Raw genomic sequence first — 22,528 nt, forward strand, 5'->3', positions numbered from 1 at the left:
CTAAAAGTACACCAAATACATTTTATATACTGTAAATAAAATATCCAATAGTACAGTAAATACATATTACATACCGTACATGAAATACCAAAAAGTACACCAAATGTGTGTTATATATACTGTAAATAAACAATCAAAACTATAGTAATTATATTTAATATACTGTACATAAAATATCAAAAATTACAGGAAATGTATACTATATACCGTAAAAAAATATCTAAAATTACAGTAAATATATATTACACACTCTATGTAAAATATCAAAATCTATGCCAAATATATATTATCTAATTTACATAAAATATCAAAAGTACACCAAATAGATATTATATACAGTACATGAAATATCAAATGTACAGTAAATATATTTCATATATTGTAAATATAATATTAACTAAAAGTACACCAAATATATTTTATATACTGTAAATTAAATATCCAATAGTACAGTAAATATATATTACATACTGTACATAAAATGTCAAAAATTACACCAAATATGTGTTATATATACGGTAAATAAACTATAAAAACTACAGTAATTATATTTAATATACTGTACATGAAATATCAAAAATTACTCAAAATGTATGTTATATACTGTTAATAAAATATCAAAAATTACAGTAAATATATATTACACATTCTATTTAAAATATCAAAACTACACCAAAAATATATTTTCTAATTTACATAAAATATCAAAAGTACACCAAATATATATTATATACTGTACATTAATTATCAAAATGCACAGTAAATCTATTTCATATATGGTACATATAATATTAACTGAAAGTACACCAAATACATTTTATATAATGTAAATAAAATGTCCAAAAGCACAGTAAATATATATTACATACTGTACATAAAATACCAAAAAGTACACCAACTATGTGTTATATATACTGTAAATAAACAATCAAAAAATACACTAATTATATTTAATATACTGTACATAAAATATCAAAAATTACACGAAATGTGTACTATATACCGTAAAAAAAATCTAAAATTACAGTAAATATATATTGCACACTCTAAAATATCAAAAACTACGCCAAATATATATTATATAATTTACATAAAATATCAAAAGTACACCAAATATATATTATATACTCTACATAAAATATCAAAAAGTACAGTAAATATATTTCATATATTGTACATATAATATTAACTAAAAGTACACCAAATACATTTTACATACTGTAAATAAAGTATCAAAAATTACAGTAAGTATATATTATCTACTGTACATAAAATATCAAAAAGTACACCAAATATGTGTTATATATTGTGTAAATAAACTATCAAAATCTTCAGTAATTATATTTAATATACTGTACATAAAATATCAAAAATTACACCAAATGTATATTATACACTCTAAATAGAATATCAAAAAGGACAGTAAATATATATTACACTCTATGTAAAATATCAAAACTACACCAAATATATATTATATAATTTACATAAAATATCAAACGTACACCAAATATATATTATATACTCTACATAAAATATCAAAAAGTACAGTAAATATATTTCATATGTTGTACATATAATATTAACTAAAAGTACACCAAATACATTTTACATACTGTAAATAAAATACCAAAAATTACAGTAACTATATATTATCTACTGTACATAAAATATCAAAAAGTACACCAAATATGTGTTATATATACTGTAAATAAACTCTCAAAATCTTCAGTAATTATATTTAATATACTGTACATAAAATATCAAAAATTACACCAAATGTATATTATACACTCTAAATAGAATATCAAAAAGGACAGTAAATATACATTACACCCTATGTAAAATATCAAAACTACACCAAATATATATTATATAATTTACATAAAATATCAAATGTACACCAAATATATATTATATACTCTACATAAAATATCAAAAAGTACAGTAAATATATTTCATATGTTGTACATATAATATTAACTAAAAGTACACCAAATACATTTTACATACTGTAAATAAAATACCAAAAATTACAGTAAGTATATATTATCTACTGTACATAAAATATCAAAAAGTACACCAAATATGTGTTATATATACTGTAAATAAACTATCAAAATCTTCAGTAATTATATTTAATATACTGTACATAAAATATCAAAAATAACACCAAATGTATATTATACACACTAAATAAAATATCAAAAAGGACAGTAAATATATATTACACTCTATTTAAAATATCAAAAACTACACCAAATATATATTATATAATTTACATAAAATATCAAAAGTACACCAAATATATATTATATAATCTACATAAAATATCAAAAAGTACAGTAAATATATTTCACATGTTGTACATATAATATTAACTAAAAGTACACCAAATACATTTTACATACTGTAAATAAAATACCAAAAATTACAGTAAGTATATATTATCTACTGTACATAAAATATCAAAAAGTACACCAAATATGTGTTATATATACTGTAAATAAACTATCAAAATCTTCAGTAATTATATTTAATATACTGTACATAAAATATCAAAAATTACACCAAATGTATATTATACACTCTAAATAGAATATCAAAAAGGGCAGTAAATATATATTACACTCTATTTAAAATATCAAAAACTACACCAAATATATATTATATAATTTACATAAAATATCAAAAGTACACCAAATATATATTATATACTGCACATAAAATATCAAAAAGTACAGTAAATATATTTCGTATGTTGTATATTTAATATTAACTAAAAGTACACCAAATACATTTTACATACTGTAAATAAAATATCAAAAATTTCAGTACGTATATATTATCTAGTGTACATAAAATGTCAAAAAGTACACCAAATATGTGTTATATATACTGTAAATAAGCTATCAAAATCTTCAGTAATTATATTTAATATACTGTACATAAAATATCAAAAATTACACCGAATGTATATTATACACTCTAAATAGAATATCAAAAAGGACAGTAAATATATATTACACTCTATGTAAAATATCAAAACTACACCAAATATATATTATATAATTTACATAAAATATCAAAAGTACACCAAATATATATTATATACTCTACATAAAATATCAAAAAGTACAGTAAATATATTTCATATGTTGTACATATAATATTAACTAAAAGTACACCAAATACATTTTACATACTGTAAATAAAATACCAAAAATTACAGTAAGTATATATTATCTACTGTACATAAAATATCAAAAAGTACACCAAATATGTGTTATATATACTGTAAATAAACTATCAAAATCTTCAGTAATTATATTTAATATACTGTACATAAAATATCAAAAATTACACCAAATGTATATTATACACTCTAAATAGAATATCAAAAAGGACAGTAAATATATACTACACTCTATGTAAAATATCAAAACTACACCAAATATATATTATATAATTTACATAAAATATCAAAAGTACACCAAATATATATTATATACTCTACATAAAATATCAAAAAGTACAGTAAATATATTTCATATGTTGTACATATAATATTAACTAAAAGTACACCAAATACATTTTACATACTGTAAATAAAATATCAAAAATTACAGTACGTATATATTATCTACTGTACATAAAATATCAAAAAGTACACCAAATATGTGTTATATATACTGTAAATAAACTATCAAAATCTTCAGTAATTATATTTAATATACTGTACATAAAATATCAAAAATTACACCAAATGTATATTATACACTCTAAATAGAATATCAAAAATGACAGTAAATATATATTACACTCTATGTAAAATATCAAAACTACACCAAATATATATTATATAATTTACATAAAATATCAAAAGTACACCAATTATATATTATATACTGTACATAAAATATCAAAAAGTACAGTAAATATATTTCATATGTTGTACATATAATATTAACTAAAAGTACACCAAATACATTTTACATACTGTAAATAAAATACCAAAAATTACAGTAAGTATATATTATCTACTGTACATAAAATATCAAAAAGTACACCAAATATGTGTTATATATACCGTAAATAAACTATCAAAATCTTCAGTAATTATATTTAATATACTGTACATAAAATATCAAAAATTACACCAAATATATATTATACACTCTAAATAGAATATCAAAAAGGACAGTAAATATATACTACACTCTATGTAAAATAACAAAACTACACCAAATATATATTATATAATTTACATAAAATATCAAAAGTACACCAAATATATATTATATACTCTACATAAAATATCAAAAAGTACAGTAAATATATTTCGTATGTTGTACATATAATATTAACTAAAAGTACACCAAATACATTTTACATACTGTAAATAAAATATCAAAAATTACAGTAAGTATATATTATCTACTGTACATAAAATATCAAAAAGTACACCAAATATGTGTTATATATACTGTAAATAAACTATCAAAATCTTCATTAATTATATTTAATATACTGTACATAAAATATCAAAAATTAAACCAAATGTATATTATACACTCTAAATAGAATATCAAAAAGGACATTAAATATATATTACACTCTATGTAAAATATCAAAACTACACCAAATATATATTATATAATTTACATAAAATATCAAAAGTACACCAAATATATATTATATACTCTACATAAAATATCAAAAAGTACAGTAAATATATTTCATATGTTGTACATATAATATTAACTAAAAGTACACCAAATACATTTTACATACTGTAAATAAAATACCAAAAATTACAGTAAGTATATATTATCTACTGTACTTAAAATATCAAAAAGTACACCAAATATGTGTTATATATACTGTAAATAAACTATCAAAATCTTCAGTAATTATATTTAATATACTGTACATAAAATATCAAAAATTACACCAAATGTATATTATACACTCTAAATAGAATATCAAAAAGGACAGTAAATATATATTACACCCTATGTAAAATATCAAAACTACACCAAATATATATTATATAATTTACATAAAATATCAAAAGTACACCAAATATATATTATATACTCTACATAAAATATCAAAAAGTACAGTAAATATATTTCATATGTTGTACATATAATATTAACTAAAAGTACACCAAATACATTTTACATACTGTAAATAAAATACCAAAAATTACAGTAAGTATATATTATCTACTGTACATAAAATATCAAAAAGTACACCAAATACGTGTTATATATACTGTAAATAAACTATCAAAATCTTCAGTAATTATATTTAATATACTGTACATAAAATATCAAAAATTACACCAAATGTATATTATACACTCTAAATAGAATATCAAAAAGGACAGTAAATATATACTACACTCTATGTAAAATATCAAATCTACACCAAATATATATTATATAATTTACATAAAATATCAAAAGTACACCAAATATATATTATATACTCTACATAAAATATCAAAAAGTACAGTAAATATATTTCATATGTTGTACATATAATATTAACTAAAAGTACACCAAATACATTTTACATACTGTAAATAAAATACCAAAAATTACAGTAAGTGTATATTATCTACTGTACATAAAATATCAAAAAGTACACCAAATATGTGTTATATATACTGTAAATAAACTATCAAAATCTTCAGTAATTATATTTAATATACTGTACATAAAATATCAAAAATTACACCAAATGTATATTATACACTCTAAATAGAATAACAAAAAGGACAGTAAATATATATTACACTCTATGTAAAATATCAAAATCTACACCAAATATATATTATATAATTTACATAAAATATCAAAAAGAACAGTAAATATATTTCATATATTGTACATATATTAACTAAAAGTACACCAAATACATTTTACATACTGTAAATAAAATATAAAATATTACAGTTAGTATATATTATCTACTGTACATAAAATATCAAAAAGTACACCAGATATGTGTTATATATACTGAAAATAAACTATCAATATCTTCAGTAATTATATTTAATATACTGTACATAAAATATCAAAAATTGCACCAAATGTATATTATACACTCTAAATAAAATATCAAAAAGTACAGTAAATATATATTACACTCTAAGTAAAATATCAAAAACTACACCAAATATATATTATATAATTTACATAAAATATCAAAAGTACACCAAATATATATTATATACTGTACATAAAATATCAAAAAGTAAAGTAAATATATTTCATATATTCTACATATAATATTAACTAAAAGTACACCAAATACATTTTACATACTGTAAATAAAATATCAAAAATTACAGTAAGTATATATTATCTACTGTACATAAAACATCAAAAAGTACACCAAATATGTGTTATATATACTGTAAATAAACTATCAAAATCTTCAGTAATTATATTTAATATACTGTACATAAAATATCAAAAATTACACCAAATGTATATTATACACTCTAAATAAAATATCAAAAAGGACAGTAAATATATATTACACTCTATGTAAAATATCAAAAACTACACCAAATATATATTATATAATTTACATAAAATATCAAAAGTACCCCAAATATATATTATATACTGTACATAAAATATCAAAAAGTACAGTAAATATATTTCATATATTGTACATATAATATTAACTAAAAGTACACCAAATACATTTTACATACTGTAAATAAAATATCAAAAATTACAGTAAGTATATATTATCTACTGTACATAAAATATCAAAAAGTACACCAAATATGTGTTATATATACTGTAAATAAACTATCAAAATCTTCAGTAATTATATTTAATATACTGTTCATAAAATATCAAAAATTACACCAAATGTATATTATACACTCTAAATAAAATATCAAAAAGGACAGTAAATATATATTACACTCTATGTAAAATATCAAAAACTACACCAAATATATATTATATAATTTACATAAAATATCAAAAGTACACCAAATATATATTATATACTGTACATAAAATATCAAAAAGTACAGTAAATATATTTCATATATTGTACATATAATATTAACTAAAAGTACACCAAATACATTTTACATACTGTAAATAAAATATCAAAAATTACAGTAAGTATATATTATCTACTGTACATAAAACATCAAAAAGTACACCAAATATGTGTTATATATACTGTAAATAAACTATCAAAATCTTCAGTAATTATATTTAATATACTGTACATAAAATATCAAAAATTACACCAAATGTATATTATACACTCTAAATAAAATATCAAAAAGGACAGTAAATATATATTACACTCTATGTAAAATATCAAAAACTACACCAAATATATATTATATAATTTACATAAAATATCAAAAGTACCCCAAATATATATTATATACTGTACATAAAATATCAAAAAGTACAGTAAATATATTTCATATATTGTACATATAATATTAACTAAAAGTACACCAAATACATTTTACATACTGTAAATAAAATATCAAAAATTACAGTAACTATATATTATCTACTGTACATAAAATATCAAAAAGTACACCAAATATGTGTTATATATACTGTAAATAAACTATCAAAAACTTCAGTAATTATATTTTATATACTGTACATAAAATATCAAAAATTACATCAAATGTATATTATACACTCTAAATAAAATATCAAAAACGACAGTAAATATATATTACACTCTATATAATATATCAAAAACTACACCAAATATATATTATATAATTTACATAAAATATCAAAAGTACACCAAATATATATTATATACTGTACATAAAATATCAAAAAGTACAGTAAATATATTTCATATATTGTGCATATAATATTAACTAAAAGTACACCAAATACATTTTACATACTGTAAATAAAATATAAAAAATTACAGTAAGTATATATTATCTACTGTACATAAATTATCAAATAGTACAATAAATATATTTCATGTATTGTACATATAATATTAACTGAAAGTACACCAAATACATTTAACATTCTGTAAATATAATATAAAAAATTACAGTAAGTATATATTATCTACTGTACATAAAATATCAAAAAGTACACCAAATATGTTTTATATATACTGTAAATAAACTATCAAAATCTTCAGTAATTATATTTAATATACTGTTCATAAAATATCAAAAATTACACCAAATGTATATTACACACTCTAAAAAATATCAAAAAGGACAGTAAATATATATTACACTCCTTGTAAAATATCAAAAACTACACCAAATATATATTATATAATTTACATAAAATATCAAAGTACCCCAAATATATATTATATACTGTACATAAAATATCAAAAAGTACAGTAAATATATTTCATATATTGTACATATAATATTAACTAAAACTATACCAAATACATTTTATATACTGTAAATAAAATATCAAAAATTACAGTAAGTATATATTATCTACTGTACATAAGCTATCAAAAAGTACACCAAATATGTGTTATATATATTGTAAATAAACTATCAAAATCTTCAGTAATTATATTTAATGTACTGTACATAAAATATCAATAATTACAACAAATGTATATTATACACTCTAAATAAAATATCAAAAATGACAGTAAATATATATTACACACTATGTAAAATATCAAAATCTACACCAAATATATATTATATAATTTACATAAAATATCAAAAGTACACCAAATATATATTATAAACTGTACATAAAATATCAAAAAGAACAGTAAATATATTTCATATATTGTACGTATATTAACTAAAGTACACCAAATACATTTTACATACTGTAAATAAAATATTAAAAATTACAGTAAGTGTATATTATCTACTGTACATAAAATATCAAAAAGTACACCAAATATGTGTTATATATACTGTAAAAAACTATCAAAATCTTCAGTAATTATATTTAATATACTGTTCATAAAATATCAAAAATTACTCCAAATGTATATTATACACTCTAAATAAAATATCAAAAAGGACAGTAAATATATATTACACTCTATGTAAAATATCAAAAACTACACCAAATATATATTATATAATTTACACAAAATATCAAAAGTACCCCAAATATATATTATATACTGTACATAAAATATCAAAAAGTACAGTAAATATATTTCATATATTGTACATATAATATTAACTAAAACTACACCAAATACATTTTATATACTGTAAATAAGATATCAAAAATTACAGTAAGTATATATTATCTACTGTACATAAGCTATCAAAAAGTACACCAAGTATGTGTTATATATACTGTAAATAAACTATCAAAATATTCAGTAATTATATTTAATATACTGTACATAAAATATCAAAAAATACACCAAATGTATATTATATAATTTACATAACATATCAAAAGTACACCAATTATATATTATATACTGTAGATAAAATATCAAAATGTAAAGTATATATATTTCATATATTCTACATATAATATTAACTAAAAGTATACCAAATACATTTTACATACTGTAAATAAAATATAAAAAATTACAGTAAGTATATATTATCTACTGTAAATAAAATATCAAAAAGTACACCAAATATGTGTTATATATACTGTAAATAAACTATCAAAACCTTCAGTAATTCTATTTAATATACTGCTCATAATATATCAAAAATTACACCAAATGTATATTATACACTCTAAATAAAATATCAAAAAGGACAGTAAATATATATTACACCCTATGTAAAATATCAAAAACTACACCAAATATATATTATATAATTTACATAAAATATCAAAAGTACACCAAATATATATTATCTACTGTACATAAAATATCAAAAAGTACAGTAAATATATTTCATATATTGTACATATAATATTAACTAAAAGTACACCAAATATATTTTACATAGTGGAAATAAAATATAAAAATTACAGTAATTATATATTATCTACTGTACATAAAACATCAAAAAGTACACCAAATATGTGTTATACATACTGTAAATAAATTATTAAAATCTTCAGTAATTATATTTAATATACTGTACATAAAATATCAAAAATTACACCAAATGTATATTATACACTCTAAATAAAATATCAAAAAGGACAGTAAATATATATTACACTCTATGTAAAATATCAAAAACTACACCAAATATATATTATATAATTTACATAAAATATCAAAAGTACACCAAATATATATTATATACTGTACATAAAATATCAAAAAGTACAGTAAATATATTTCATATATTGTACATATAATATTAACTGAAAGTACACCAAATACATTTTACATACTGTAAATAAAATATAAAAAATTACATTAAGTATATATTATCTACTGTACATAAATTATCAAATAGTACAGTAAATATATTTCATATATTGTACATATAATATTAACTGAAAGTACACCAAATACATTTTACATACTGTAAATAAAATATAAAATATTACAGTAAGTATATATTATCTACTGTAGATAAAATATCAAAAAGTACACCAAATATGTGTTATGTATACTGTAAATAAACTATCAAAATCTTCAGTAATTATATTTAATATACTGTTCATAAAATATCAAAAATTACACCATATGTATATTATACACTCTAAATAAAATATCAAAAAGGACAGTAAATATATATTACACTCCTTGTAAAATATCAAAAACTACACCAAATATATATTATATAATTTACATAAAATATCAAAAGTACACCAAATATATATTATATACTGTACATAAAATATCAAAAAGTATAGTAAATATATTTCACATATAGTACATATAATATTAACTAAAATACACCAAATATATTTTACATACTTTAAATAAAATATCAAGAATTACAGTAAGTATATATTATCTACTGTACATAAAATATCAAAAAGTACACCAAATATGTGTTATACATACTGTAAATAAACTATCAAAATCTTCAGTAATTATATTTTATATACTGTACATAAAATATCAAAAAGTACACCAAATGTACATTATACAATCTAAATAACATATCAAAAAGGACAGTAAATATATATTACACTCTATGTAAAATATCAAAAACTACACAAAATATATATTATATAATTTACATAAAATATCAAAAGTACCCCAAATATATATTATATACTGTACATAAAATATCAAAAAGTAAAGTAAATATATTTCATATATTCTACATATAATATTAACTAAAAGTACACCAAATACATTTTATATACTGTAAATAAAATATCAAACATTACAGTAAGTATATATTATCTACTGTACATAAAATATCAAAAAGTACACCAAATATGTGTTATATATGCTGTAAATAAACTATCAATGTATTCAGTAATTATATTTAATATACTGTACATAAAATATCAATAATTACACCAAATGTATATTATGCACTCTAAATAAAATATCAAAAAGGACAGTAAATATATATTACACTCTATGTAAAATATCAAAAACTACACCAAATATATATTATATAATTTTCATAAAATATCAAAAGTACACCAAATATATATTATATACTGTACATAAAATATCAAAAAGTACAGTAAATATATTTCATATATTGTACATATAATATTAACTAAAAGTACACCAAATACATTTTACATACTGTAAATAAAATATAAAAAATTACAGTAAGTATATATTATCTACTGTACATAAAATATCAAAAAGTACACCAAATATGTGTTATATATACTGTAAATAAACTATCAATATCTTCAGTAATTATATTTAATATACTGTTCATAAAATATCAAAAATTACACCAAATGTATATTATACACTCTAAATAAAATATCAAAAAGGACAGTAAATATATATTACACTCTATGTAAAATATCAAAAACTACACCAAATATATATTATATAATTTACATAAAATATCAAAAGTACACCAAATATATATTATATACTGTACATAAAATATCAAAAAGTACAGTAAATATATTTCATATATTGTACATATAATATTAACTAAAAGTACACCAAATACATTTTACATACTGTAAATAAAATATCAAAAATTACAGTAGGTATATATTATCTACTGTACATAAAACATCAAAAAGTACACCAAATATGTGTTATATATACTGTAAATAAACTATCAAAATCTTCAGTAATTATATTTAATATACTGTACATAAAATATCAAAAATTACACCAAATGTATATTATACACTCTAAATAAAATATCAAAAAGGACAGTAAATATATATTACACTCTATGTAAAATATCAAAAACTACACCAAATATATATTATATAATTTACATAAAATATCAAAAGTACCCCAAATATATATTATATACTGTACATAAAATATCAAAAAGTACAGTAAATATATTTCATATATTGTACATATAATATTAACTAAAAGTACACCAAATACATTTTACATACTGTAAATAAAATATCAAAAATTACAGTAAGCATATATTATCTACTGTACATAAAATATCCAAAAGTACACCTAATATGTGTTATATATACTGTAAATAAACTATCAAAATCTTCAGTAATTATATTTAATATACTGTTCATAAAATATCAAAAATTACACCAAATGTATATTATACACTCTAAATAAAATATCAAAAAGGACAGTAAATATATATTACACTCTATGTAAAATATCAAAAACTACACCAAATATATATTATATAATTTACATAAAATATCAAAAGTACACCAAATATATATTATATACGGTACATAAAATATCAAAAAGTACAGTAAATATATTTCATATATTGTACATATAATATTAACTAAAAGTACACCAAATACATTTTACATACTGTAAATAAAATATCAAAAATTACAGTAACTATATATTATCTACTGTACATAAAATATCAAAAAGTACACCAAATATGTGTTATATATACTGTAAATAAACTATCAAAAACTTCAGTAATTATATTTTATATACTGTACATAAAATATCAAAAATTACATCAAATGTATATTATACACTCTAAATAAAATATCAAAAATGACACTAAATATATATTACACTCTATGTAATATATCAAAAACTACACCAAATATATATTATATAATTTACATAAAATATCAAAAGTACACCAAATATATATTATATACTGTACATAAAATATCAAAAAGTACAGTAAATATATTTCATATATTGTGCATATAATATTAACTAAAAGTACACCAAATACATTTTACATACAGTAATTAAAATATAAAAAATTACAGTAAGTATATATTATCTACTGCACATAAATTATCAAATAGTACAATAAATATATTTCATATATTGTACATATAATATTAACTGAAAGTACACCAAATACATTTTACATACTGTAAATATAATATAAAAAATTACAGTAAGTATATATTATCTACTGTACATAAAATATCAAAAAGTACACCAAATATGTTTTATATATACTGTAAATAAACTATCAAAATCTTCAGTAATTATATTTAATATACTGTTCATAAAATATCAAAAATTACACCAAATGTATATTACACACTCTAAAGAATATCAAAAAGGACAGTAAATATATATTACACTCCTTGTAAAATATCAAAAACTACACCAAATATATATTATATAATTTACATAAAATATCAAAGTACCCCAAATATATATTATATACTGTACATAAAATATCAAAAAGTACAGTAAATATATTTCATATATTGTACATATAATATTAACTAAAACTATACCAAATACATTTTATATACTGTAAATAAAATATCAAAAATTACAGTAAGTATATATTATCTACTGTACATAAGCTATCAAAAAGTACACCAAATATGTGTTATATATATTGTAAATAAACTATCAAAATCTTCAGTAATTATATTTAATGTACTGTACATAAAATATCAATAATTACACCAAATGTATATTATACACTCTAAATAAAATATCAAAAATGACAGTAAATATATATTACACTCTATGTAAAATATCAAAATCTACACCAAATATATATTATATAATTTACATAAAATATCAAAAGTACACCAAATATATATTATAAACTGTACATAAAATATCAAAAAGAACAGTAAATATATTTCATATATTGTACATATATTAACTAAAGTACACCAAATACATTTTACATACTGTAAATAAAATATTAAAAATTACAGTAAGTATATATTATCTACTGTACATAAAATATCAAAAAGTACACCAAATATGTGTTATATATACTGAAAATAAACTATAAAAATATTCAGTAATTATATTTAATATACTGTACATAAAATATCAAAAATTACACCAAATATATATTATACACTCTAAATAAAATATCAAAAAGGACAATAAATATATATTACACTCTATGTAAAATATCAAAAACTACACCAAATATATATTATATAATTTACATAAAATATCAAAAGTACACCAATTATATATTATATACTGTACATAAAATATCAAAAAGTAAAGTAAATATATTTCATATATTCTACATATAATATTAACTAAAAGTACACCAAATACATTTTACATACTGTAAATAAAATATCAAAAATTACAGTAAGTATATATTATCTACTGTACATAAAACATCAAAAAGTACACCAAATATGTGTTATATATACTGTAAATAAACTATCAAAATCTTCAGTAATTATATTTAATATACTGTTCATAAAATATCAAAAATTACTCCAAATGTATATTATACACTCTAAATAAAATATCAAAAAGGACAGTAAATATATATTACACTCTATGTAAAATATCAAAAACTACACCAAATATATATTATATAATTTACACAAAATATCAAAAGTACCCCAAATATATATTATATACTGTACATAAAATATCAAAAAGTACAGTAAATATATTTCATATATTGTACATACAATATTAACTAAAACTACACCAAATACATTTTATATACTGTAAATAAGATATCAAAAATTACAGTAAGTATATATTATCTACTGTACATAAGCTATCAAAAAGTACACCAAGTATGTGTTATTTATACTGTAAATAAACTATCAAAATATTCAGTAATTATATTTAATATACTGTACATAAAATATCAAAAAATACGCCAAATGTATATTATATAATTTACATAACATATCAAAAGTACACCAATTATATATTATATACTGTAGATAAAATATCAAAAAGTAAAGTAAATATATTTCATATATTCTACATATAATATTAACTAAAAGTACACCAAATACATTTTACATACTGTAAATAAAATATAAAAAATTACAGTAAGTATATATTATCTACTGTACATAAAATATCAAAAAGTACACCAAATATGTGTTATATATACTGTAAATAAACTATCAAAACCTTCAGTAATTCTATTTAATATACTGCTCATAATATATCAAAAATTACACCAAATGTATATTATACACTCTAAATAAAATATCAAAAAGGACAGTAAATATATATTACACTCTATGTAAAATATCAAAAACTACAACAAATATATATTATATAATTTACATAAAATATCAAAAGTACACCAAATATATATTATCTACTGTACATAAAATATCAAAAAGTACAGTAAATATATTTCATATATTGTACATATAATATTAACTAAAAGTACACCAAATATATTTTACATAGTGGAAATAAAATATAAAAATTACAGTAATTATATATTATCTACTGTACATAAAACATCAAAAAGTACACCAAATATGTGTTATATATACTGTAAATAAACTATGAAAATCTTCAGTAATTATATTTAATATACTGTACATAAAATATCAAAAATTACACCAAATGTATATTATACACTCTAAATAAAATATCAAAAAGGACAGTAAATATATATTACACTCTATGTAAAATATCAAAAACTACACCAAATATATATTATATAATTTACATAAAATATCAAAAGTACACCAAATATATATTATATACTGTACATAAAATATCAAAAAGTACAGTAAATATATTTCATATATTGTACATATAATATTAACTGAAAGTACACCAAATACATTTTACATACTGTAAATAAAATATAAAAAATTACATTAAGTATATATTATCTACTGTACATAAATTATCAAATAGTACAGTAAATATATTTCATATATTGTACATATAATATTAACTGAAAGTACACCAAATACATTTTACATACTGTAAATAAAATATAAAATATTACAGTAAGTATATATTATCTACTGTACATAAAATATCAAAAAGTACACCAAATATGTGTTATGTATACTGTAAATAAACTATCAAAATCTTCAGTAATTATATTTAATATACTGTTCATAAAATATCAAAAATTACACCAAATGTATATTATACACTCTAAATAAAATATCAAAAAGGACAGTAAATATATATTACACTCCTTGTAAAATATCAAAAACTACACCAAATATATATTATATAATTTACATAAAATACCAAAAGTACACCAAATATATATTATATACTGTACATAAAATATCAAAAAGTACAGTAAATATATTTCATATATTGTACACATAATATTAACTAAAAGTACACCAACTACATATTACATACTGTAAATAAAATATAAAAAATTACAGTAAGTACATATTATCTACTGTACATAAAATATCAAATAGTACAGTAAATATATTTCATATATTGTACATATAACATTAACTAAAAGTACACCAAATACATTTTACATACAGTAAATAAAATATAAAAAATTACAGTAAGTATATATTATCTACTGTACATAAAATATCAAAAAGTACACCAAATATGTGTTATATATACTGTAAATAAACTATCAAAATCTTCAGTAATTATACTTAATATACTGTTCATAAAACATCAAAAAATACACCAAATGTATATTATACACTCTAAATAAAATATTAAAAATGACAGTAAATATATATTACACTCTATGTAAAATATGAAAAACTACACCAAATATATATTATATAATTTACATAAAATATCAAAAGTACACCAAATATATATTATATACTGTACATAAAATATGAAAAAGTACAGTAAATATAATTCATATATTGTACATATAATATTAACTAAAAGTACACCAAATACATTTTACATACTGTAAATAAAATATAGAAAATTACAGTATGTATATATTATCTACTGTACATAAAATATCAAAAAGTACACCAAATATGTGTTATATATACTGTAAATAAACTATCAAAATCTTCAGTAATTATATTTAATATACTGCTCATAAAATATCAAAAATTACACCAAATGTATATTATACAGTCTAAATAAAATATCAAAAAGGACAGTAAATATATATTACACTCTATGTAAAATATCAAAAACTACACCAAATATATACTGTATAATTTACATAAAATATCAAAAATACACCAAATATATATTATATACTGTACATAAAATATCAAAAAGTACAGTAAATATATTTCATATATTGTACATGTAATATTAACTAAAAGTACACCAAATACATTTTACATACTGTAAATAAAATATAAAAAATTACAGTAAGTATATATTATCTACTGTACATAAAACATCAAAAAGTACACCAAATATGTGTTATATATACTGTAAATAAACTATCAAAATCTTCAGTAATTATATTTAATATACTGTACATAAAATATCAAAAATTACACCAAATGTATATTATACACTCTAAATAGAATATCAAAAAGGACAGTAAATATATATTACACTCTATGTAAAATATCAAAACTACACCAAATATATATTATATAATTTACATAAAATATCAAAAGTACACCAAATATATATTATATACTGTACATAAAATATCAAACAGTACAGTAAATATATTTCATATGTTGTACATATAATATTAACTAAAAGTACACCAAATACATTTTACATACTGTAAATAAATTACCAAAAATTACAGTAAGTATATATTATCTACTGTACATAAAATATCAAAAAGTACACCAAATATGTGTTATATATACTGTAAATAAACTATCAAAATCTTCAGTAATTATATTTAATATACTGTACATAAAATATCAAAAATTACACCAAATGTATATTATACACTCTAAATAGAATATCAAAAAGGACAGTAAATATATATTACACTCTATGTAAAATATCAAAAACTACACCAAATATATATTATATAATTTACATAAAATATCAAAAGTACACCAAATATATATTATATACTGTACAGAAAATATCAAAAAGTACAGTAAATATATTTCATATATTGTACATATAATATTAACTAAAAGTACACCAAATACATTTTACATACTGTAAATAAAATATCAAAAATTACAGTAAGTATATATTATCTACTGTACATAAACATCAAAAAGTACACCAAATATGTGTTATATATACTGTAAATAAACTATCAAAATCTTCAGTAATTATATTTAATATACTGTACATAAAATATCAAAAATAACACCAAATGTATATTATACACTCTAAATAAAATATCAAAAAGGACAGTAAATATATATTACACTCTATGTAATATACCAAAAACTACACCAAATATATATTATATAATTTACATAAAATATCAAATGTACACCAAATATATATTATATGCTGTACATAAAATATCAAAAAGTACAGTAAATATATTTCATATATTGTACATATAATATTAACTAAAAGTACACCAAATCAATTTTACATACACTAAATAAAATATAAAAAATCACAGTAAGTATATATTATCTACTGTACATAAAATATCAAAAAGTACACCAAATATGTGTTATATATACTGTAAATAAACTATCAAAAACTTCAGTAATTATATTTTATATACTGTACATAAAATATCAAAAATTACACCAAATGTATATTATACGCTCTAAATAAAATATCAAAAATGACAGTAAATATATATTACACTCTATGTAAAATATCAAAAACTACACCAAATATATATTATATAATTTATATAAAATATCAAAAGTACACCAAATATATATTATATACTGTACATAAAATATCAGAAAGTACATTAAATATATTTCATATATTGTACATATAATATTAAATAAAAGTACACCAAATACATTTTACATACTGAAAATAAAATACAAAAAATTACAGTAAGTATATATTATCTACTGTACATAAATTATCAAATAGTACAGTAAATATATTTCATATATTGTACATATAATATTAACTGAAAGTACACCAAATACATTTTACATACTGTAAATAAAATATAAAAAATTACAGTAAGTATATATTATCTACTGTACATAAAATATCAAAAAGTACACCAAATATTTGTTATATATACTGTAAATAAACTATCAAAATCTTCACTAATTATATTTAATATACTGTTCATAAAATATCAAAAATTACACCAAATGTATATTATACACTCTAAATAAAATATCAAAAAGGACAGTAAATATATATTACACTCCTTGTAAAATATCAAAAACTACACCAAATATATATTATATAATTTACATAAAATATCAAAAGTACACCAAATATATATTATATACTGTACATAAAATATCAAAAAGTATAGTAAATATATTTCATATATAGTACATATAATATCAACTAAAATACACCAAATACATTTTACATACTGTAAATAAAATATCAAAAATTACAGTAAGTATATATTATCTACTGTACATAAAATATAAAAAGTACACCAAATATGTGTTATATATACTGTAAATAAACTATCAAAAGCTTCAGTAATTATAATTGATATACTGTTCATAAAATATCAAATATTACACCAAATGTATACTATACACTCTAAATAAAATATCAAAAATGACAGTAAATATATATTACACTCTATGTAAAATATCAAAAACTACACCAAATATATATTATATAATTTACATAAAATATCAAAAGTACACCAAATATATATTATATACTGTATATAAAATATCAAAAAGTAAAGTAAATATATTTCATATATTGTACACATAATATTAACTAAAAGTACACCAACTACATTTTACATACTGTAAATAAAATGTAAAAAATTACAGTAAGTACATATTATCTACTGTACATAAAATATCAAAAAGTACAGTAAATATATTTTATATATTGTACATATAAGATTAACTAAAAGTACACCAAATACATTTTACATACTGTAAATAAAATATAAAAAATTACAGTAAGTATATTTTATCTACTGTACATAAAATATCAAAAAGTACACCAAATATGTGTTATATATACTGTAAATAAACTATCAAAATCTTCAGTAATTATATTTAATATACTGTTCATAAAACATCAAAAAATACACCAAATGTATATTATACACTCTAAATAAAATATCAAAAATGACAGTAAATATATATTACACTCTATGTAAAATATCAAAAACTACAGCAAATACATATTATATAATTTACATAAAATATCAAAAGTACACTAAATATATATTATATACTGTACATAAAATATCAAAAAGTACAGTAAATATATTTCATATATTGTACATATAATATTAACTAAAAGTACACCAAATACGTTTTACATACTGTAAATAAAATATAAAAAATTACAGTAAGTATATATTATCTACTGTACATAAATTATCAAATAGTACAGTAAATATATTTCATATATTGAACATATAATATTAACTGAAAGTACACCAAATACGTTTTACATTCTGTAAATAAAATATAAAAAATTACAGTAAGTATATATTATCTACTGTACATAAAATATCAAAAAGTACACCAAATATGTGTTATATATACTCTAAATAAACTATCAAAATCTTCAGTAATTATATTTAATATACTTTACATAAAATATCAAAAATTACGCCAAATGTATATTATACACTCTAAATAAAATATCAAAGTACAGTAAATATATATTAGACTCTATGTAAAATATCAAAAACTACACCAAATATATATTATATAATTTACATAAAATATCAAAAGTACACCAAATATATATTATATACTGTACATAAAATATCAAAAAGTACAGTAAATATATTTCATATATTGTACATATAATATTAACTAAAAGTACACCAAATACATTTTACATACTGTAAATAAAATATAAAAAATTACAGTAAGTACATATTATCTACTGTACATAAAACATCAAAAAGTACACCAAATATGTGTTATAAATAGTGTAGATAAACTATCAAAACCTTCAGTAATTATATTTAATATACTGTACATAAAATATCAAAAATTACACCAAATGTATATTATACACTCTAAATAAAATATCAAAAAGGACAGTAAATATATATTACACTCTATGTAAAATATCAAAAACTACACCAAATATATATTATATAATTTACATAAAATATCAAAAGTACACCAAATATATATTATATACTGTAAATAAAATATCAAAAACTACAGTAAATATATTTCATATATTGTACATATAATATTAATTAAAGTACACCAAATACATTTTACATACTGTAAATAAAATATCAAAAATTACAGTAAGTATATATTATCTACTGTACATAAAATATCAAAAAGCACACCAAATATGTGTTATATATACTGTAAATAAACTATCAAAAACTTCAGTAATTATATTTTATATACTGTACATAAAATAACAAAAATTACACCAAATGTATATTATACACTCTAAATAAAATATCAAAAAGGACAGTAAATATATATTACACTCTATGTAAAATATCAAAAACTACACCAAATATATATTATATAATTTACATAAAATATCAAAAGTACACCAAATATATATTATATACTGTACATAAAATATCAAAAAGTACAGTAAATATATTTCATATATTGTACATATAATATTAACTAAAAGTACACCAACTACATTTTACATACAGTAAATAAAATATAAAAAATTACAGTAAGAACATATTATCTACTGTACATAAAATATCAAAAAGTAAAGTAAATATATTTCATATATTCCACATATAATATTAACTAAAAGTACACCAAATACATTTTATATACTGTAAATAATATATCAAAAATTACAGTAAGTATATATTATCTACTGTACATAAAATGTCAAAAAGTACACCAAATATGTGATATATATACTGTAAGTAAACTATCAAAATATTCAGTAATTATATTTAATATACTGTACATAAAATATCAATAATTACACCAAATGTATATTATACACCCTAAATAAAATATCAAAAATGACAGTAAATATATGTTACACTCTATGTAAAATATCAAAAACTACACCAAATATATATTATATAATTTACATAAAATATCAAAAGTACACCAAATATATATTATATACTGTACATAAAATATCAAAAAGTACAGTAAATATATTTCATATATTGTACATATAGTATTAACTAAAAGTACACCAAATACATTTTACATACTGTAAATAAAATATAAAAAATTACAGTAAGTATATATTATCTACGGTA

Source organism: Pan paniscus, chromosome 17 (assembly GCF_029289425.2).
Source record: "Pan paniscus chromosome 17, NHGRI_mPanPan1-v2.0_pri, whole genome shotgun sequence".
Classification (NCBI taxonomy): domain Eukaryota; kingdom Metazoa; phylum Chordata; class Mammalia; order Primates; family Hominidae; genus Pan; species Pan paniscus.